Here is a 6,000-nt window from a genome sequence, read left to right as displayed (position 1 = left end):
CCGTCCCGGGCAGGCCCGCCCGTCGCCGCCCGTCCCCGGGACGCCTGGCGGTCCGTCGCCCGCCCGTCCCACCGGGACGCCTGGCGGGCCGTCGCCCGCCACCCGTCTCGGGACGACTGGCGGGCCGTCGCCCGCCGTCCCGGGACGCCAGGCGGGCCAGTCGCCGCCGTCCCGGGACGCCTGGCGGGCCATCCCCCGCCCGTCCCGGAGCCTGGCGGGCCGTCGCCGCCCGTCCCGGGACGCCAGGCGGGCCGTCGCCCGCCCGTCCCGGGACGCCTGGCGGGCCGTCGCCCGCCGTCCCGGGAACGCCTGGCGGGCCGTCGCCCGCCCGTCCCGGGACGCTGGCGGGCCGTCGCCCGCCGTCCCACGGGACGCCTGGCTGGGCCGTCGCCCGCCCGTCCCGGGACGCCTGGCGGGCCGTCGCCCCCCCGCCCGTCCCGGGACGCCATGGCGGGCCGTCGCCCGCCCGTCCCGAGAAGCCTGGCGGGCCAATCGCACCCGCCCCGTCCCCCCGGGACGCCAGGCTGGGGCCGTCGCCCGCCCGACCTGGACGCCTGGCGGGACCGTCGCCCCGCCCATCCCGGGACCCGTCCCGGGCCCACCCGTCCCGGGATGGGCCGGTCGCCCGCCCGTCCCGGGACGTCACCCCGCCCGTCCCGGGACGTCGCGCCGCCCGTCCCGGGACCGACCTGCCGGGGGCCGTCAACCCCTCGGGCCGTCCCCGGGACCCGCCCTGGCCCAGGCAAGTCGCCCGCCCGTCCCGGGACCCGGCCCGGGGGCCGTCGCCCGCCCGTCCCAGGGACGCCTGCCGGGCCGTCACCCGCCCGTCCCGGGACGCTGGCAGGGCCCCGTCGCGTCCGCCCGTCGGGACGCCTGGCGGGCCGTCGCCCGCCCGTCCCAGGGAGCCGCCATGGCGGGCCGTCGCCCGCCCCCCACCGTCCGGGACGCCTGTGGCGGGCCGTCGCCCGCCCAGTCCCCCCGGGACGCCTGGCGGGGCCGTCGCCCGCCCGTCCCGGGACGGCCTGGCGGGCCGTCGCCCGCCCGTCCCGGGACGCCAGGCCGGCCGTCCCGCCCGCCGTCCCGTGGCCCGGCCAGGCGCCTGCCGGGCCGTCCCGACCCGCGTCCCGGCGGGACCGGCCAGCGCCGTCCCGGGACGCCAGCCGCCGTCCCGCCCTTCCCCGACGCCAGGCGGGCCGTCGCCCACGCCGTCCCGGGACCGCCTGCGGGCTGTCGCCCGCCCGTCCCAGGACGCCAGGCGGGCCGTCGCCCGCCTGTCCCGGGACGCCAGGGCGGGCCGTCGCCCGCCCGTCCCTGGACGCCTGGCGGGACATCGCCCGCCGTCCCGGGACGCCTCGGCGGGCCGTCGCCCCCCGCCCGTCCGGGACGCCAGGCGGGCTCGCCCGCCCGTTCCGGGACCCGTGGCGGGCTTTGCACCCCCCGCCCCTACCCTATAGAGAGTAAACACCTCTGCTTAACCTTAGAACCAGAATATGCCACTGAATCCTTTCAATTCTCCAGGGCCTTCTCTCAATCCTCTGCTTCTTCTCTTCGCATGCCAGAATCTTCTCTGAATCCTCTCCTTCTTATCTTGCACTCCACAAATCTTCTCTGAAGTCTCTGCTTCTTCTTCTGACGCTCCCTGAATCTTCTCTTAATCCTCTGCTTCTCCTGGCCCTCCACCAATCTTTTCTCAATGTTTCCCTTCTCCTGCCCCTCCCCCAATCGTCTCTCTATCCTCTGCTTCCAATCTTGCCACTCCACCAATCCTTTCATTTTCCTTTTCCTTTCACCAATCAATAAAACTCTTACAAAACTTTTATACTTACTTCCAGATAACTTTCATTTCCTTCAACCATTAACAAACCAAACTTATTACATATAAACATCAAACCTTCCATATAGTACACTTCAAAACTTTCATCAAATACAAACCTTTACTTTTCTCAATCATAAAATCAAGTATTGCACTTCACTCTTAAAATCCATTCCAAACTAAAATCAATTCTAACACATGCATTTATCAAACAAGTCCTTTCAATTCCAGTTAAATTTACTCCAATTATTATCTAATTAACAAAATTTGCTAAAAAAATTCATTGTGTAAATGAAAATCGTACTTTCTAGATAAACTTTATTGATTTCAATAAAAAAAAAAAAAAAAACTTTCCATACAACAAACTTCCTCCTCAAATTTTTCACATCTGATCCCTCTTCACAAGGCCAGCTTAGACTTGGTCGCTCCATTCCTTGAACATGGACAGCTGCTCCTTCATTTTCCACTTCTCCTTCTCCACGCATCTCTAATTCCCAGGCAGCTTCTTCACCTGGCAAACCAATTTCTCCTTCGCTCCTCGACACCTCCACCAAAACCTCATCTTCCAACTGGTCGTTCCGTTCGCCCTGAACACCGCTCTTCCTATCCAGCCACTTGAAGCCATGATTTCCTTCCTCTAGGAGGCATCTCAGCTCCTTTCTCTTCAGTTTTGCAACCTCAACTTCACAATGGAGTCCACACCTTTCCTTCCTAAGGTCTTCCACTTTCTTCTGCAGGAGCTCGAACCTGACCTCGGCGTCTTTCCTGTCCGATTAGCGCTTTTCGGTCGCGTCTTTTCGTTCCTGGACGAGCCTCGCCATCCGCGCCGCTTCTTCGCTCTATATCTGCAGGTCCTTCTCCTTCTGTCGTAGCAGTTTCTCTTGCCTCTCAACCTGCCAGTTTGCCTCTGGCAATTGCACTGTCGGTTCCCTTATCCTCTCACATAGGGCATCTTTGTGTAATCCATCAACTGCTCATTTTCTTCTGTGTCTTGACAATCTTGTCTTCCAGCTGCTGTTTTTCCATCTTCACTTGATCCTTCTCCTTCACAAACAACGTCTCACCTTCGAATAAGTGGGCCCTTTCTTGCCAGGCCTGTTCTTGCAACACCTCCTCAGTTATCTGCATCACACGAGTGCTTTCTTCCTTTCCGCCCCGCCGCCTGAATCTCTTCATTGTAGTCAAGCCTCTGTTGCAGCTCAAAAATTATCCTGTCCAAGTTCACCTGCTGCTCTCTCTGGTACTGGATGGTGTCTCGCAAGGCCGAAATTCTCTCCTTCAATTCCATTTCCTTGGGCTCTTCACCTCCATCATCAGGAATTACGAGGACCTCACCAGTCAATAGGCAGCCTATAAACAACATCACTATCCTTGCGTCACACTTCTCTCCGTATTTCAAACAACATCTACACAACAACGTCACACAACAGCTGCTGCCAAGGCCAGGTAAGGCCACATTTTCTTCAAACTGGAATACCCACTTCATATACTCTCCTCTATATCTCTCGCTTTTTCCTTGATTTTCAATATTTTACAAGAGATATTTCGATTTATCGAAATATAGCAAGAAACATTCTGAAAGATTTTTAATCATGCCTTGTACGTTTTATAAATTGCTGCAATTTTCTCTCTCTCTCTCTCTCTCTCTCTCTCGCGTCTCTCTCTCTCTCTCTCTCTCTCTCTCTCTCTCTCTCTCTCGGGATCTTTTTGCAGTAAGTATCTTTTTTGTTTGGTCTCTTATCGTCTTATCTATTAAAATATATTTAGGGATTTTCCTTTATTTACCTTTTTGTCTACAAGAACAACAATACTAACTAAGGAAAACACGGCGGGCAATTGGAACTGAGCAAAAATGACTATTTTTTTTTAAGCTACGTTTTATTTTTATTGAATTTAACAAAATAACTAAAAGATATCATTCTAAATGAATTAGCCGAGACATCAAGAGAAATAATATAATTATATATAATAATCAACTTCTCAACCATAATGATTTTCAAACACTATAGGTAAGTTTTAAGATTTTAAATTTATATCATATGGATACAAAGAAAAGGTAAAACGAAATTTAATTATACTCAATTTTGTCCTATATAAAAGTGAAAATCAGATATAAAGGAGTACAATTTTATTAGAGCATAACCTGATTCCTAAATTGAAATCCAATATAGAAATAAAGTAGAAAATCCAAACAACCCTATTTCTATATAAGGCGACGCATTTGGTGTGAATGCATCCTTAGAACACAAATGTAATTAATACTGTTTAATACGGATCATAATGACAACAACTAAATACTGTGCCTCTCAATGATGTGTAACGAAGAAACTGTTGCAATTTAAAAACAATTACAGAATCAATAATGTCGTCAAATAATAAATACAACAATGAAAACGACATGACTTGTAAGGTTAAGAAAATGAATTGCAGAAGCGTGCTTGATAAAGAAAAAAAATATCTGCGTAAAACACGTTCCAGGGAAATCAAATACATAACCCACACTTCTGTTACATCATATAAACTGAGATTCCATACCTGATCGTCTGTGTGAGGTCACAGATGCAGATGGAGGTTGGACATCCTACTCATTGTATATTATCATACTAATAATAATGATAAAATATTGACACTAGCTCACGTGTTTTTTGTTATGTTCCTTTTACTTGATTACCAGTTAATGCAAATGTTTTGGAAGACCATGCATATTTCAAAGGTTTAAAGTGAAAAGTTAAATTTATAGTATCTCAAAATTAAATGAAAAAAAAGTTATATTGGTTCAAAGTTATCTGCCAGATTGTCGGAAAAATGTTATGTTTTTTTAGTTTGGGAGGGGGGGGGGGGTTTAACATTTAAGTCAAACTGAAATAAAGGCCTTAATTTTGAATATAGAAAGCTTTGTAAATATCACTACTTTTATTTTGTTATTTTGAAATAAAGGGAATTACAAAACGCGCTTCATTCCAAGAAAGAAGGAAAACAGATTAAGGTAATAAAGTTGAGACAGAATAAGAGCACAGCAGTTAAGAAACTAAGCCTGGAATATTAAAAGGGGGTCCAAAAGGTAGAAGAAATAAGCCCTGATAGAATTAGTGGAGCTAAAAGCTGCAGTCTACGAATGGCCATATACTAGGCAACTTAATTCGCCAATGTAAAGGTAGAAGCTAGTGGTTCCTAACCCTCCCTAAGACAGGAAATGGTCAGGGAACGGCAAGGACCACGGTAGTTGACTTCACAGGAGAGAAAAGTTAAATTCCTACAAGAACATATTAACTCTTTTACACATTAGAATTAGCTATAACTACATCGGCACTAGAAAACTACTTTGGTTCTTGAAACACAGAAATTGAGTTAAGTTATTTTCTATTACAATGCATCTTGAAAACAAGGATGAACATATCCTTACGAAAAAAAATATAGTAAAATTGATAATAACTGATATTTTGCAACTGATCTGGTGCTAGAAGAAAATAAGAACACGAGGCTTCTTCACACCATAATCTAGAAAAGAACTTAATAAGTTATCTCTCTCTCTGTCTTTCTCTCTACTTATCGTTGTCTTGTTATATTCTGTGGTTCTGTCTTTCTCTTTTCCACCAAATATGAACCTGTTATATTGGTGAAAGTATCCTAATATTTCATGTTGTTTTAGTTACTAACATTTAGTAAATAAAGAAAATTATATATAGCCGTAATTTTTTAGTGTTATTGCTCATATCGCCCGCCTTCTTTATGGAGGTTGGCCCAATCATGAATTGTATAAGTATATAGACATGTATCTGTGTGTATGGTTGCTACCTCAATAAAGTAAGTGAACTGAAAATTTTGCTAATTTGCTGATAGAGATGTTCTTATATATATATATATATATATATATATATATATATATATATATATATATATATATATATATTATATATATATACATATATATATGAATAACTTGATCACGAAGTATATAAAACGTGATGCTATGTATAAATAAAGGTTTTTTTGCCAAGAAGGAAAAATGAAAAAGCAAGATAGCCGAGTACTTTCGGTCCTATTCGGACCCTTTGCTCAGTAAAGGGTCCGAATAGGACCGAAAAGTACTTGGCTATCTCGCTTTTTCATTTTTTCCTTCGTGGCTAAAAAACCTTTAATATATATATATACATATATATATATCTATATATATATATATTATATAT

The sequence above is a fragment of the Macrobrachium nipponense genome, chromosome 26 (genome assembly GCF_015104395.2).
Source record: "Macrobrachium nipponense isolate FS-2020 chromosome 26, ASM1510439v2, whole genome shotgun sequence".
Taxonomy (NCBI): Eukaryota; Metazoa; Arthropoda; class Malacostraca; order Decapoda; family Palaemonidae; genus Macrobrachium; species Macrobrachium nipponense.
The sequence above is the reverse complement of the archived record's forward strand: the minus strand, read 5'-3'. Positions refer to the sequence as shown.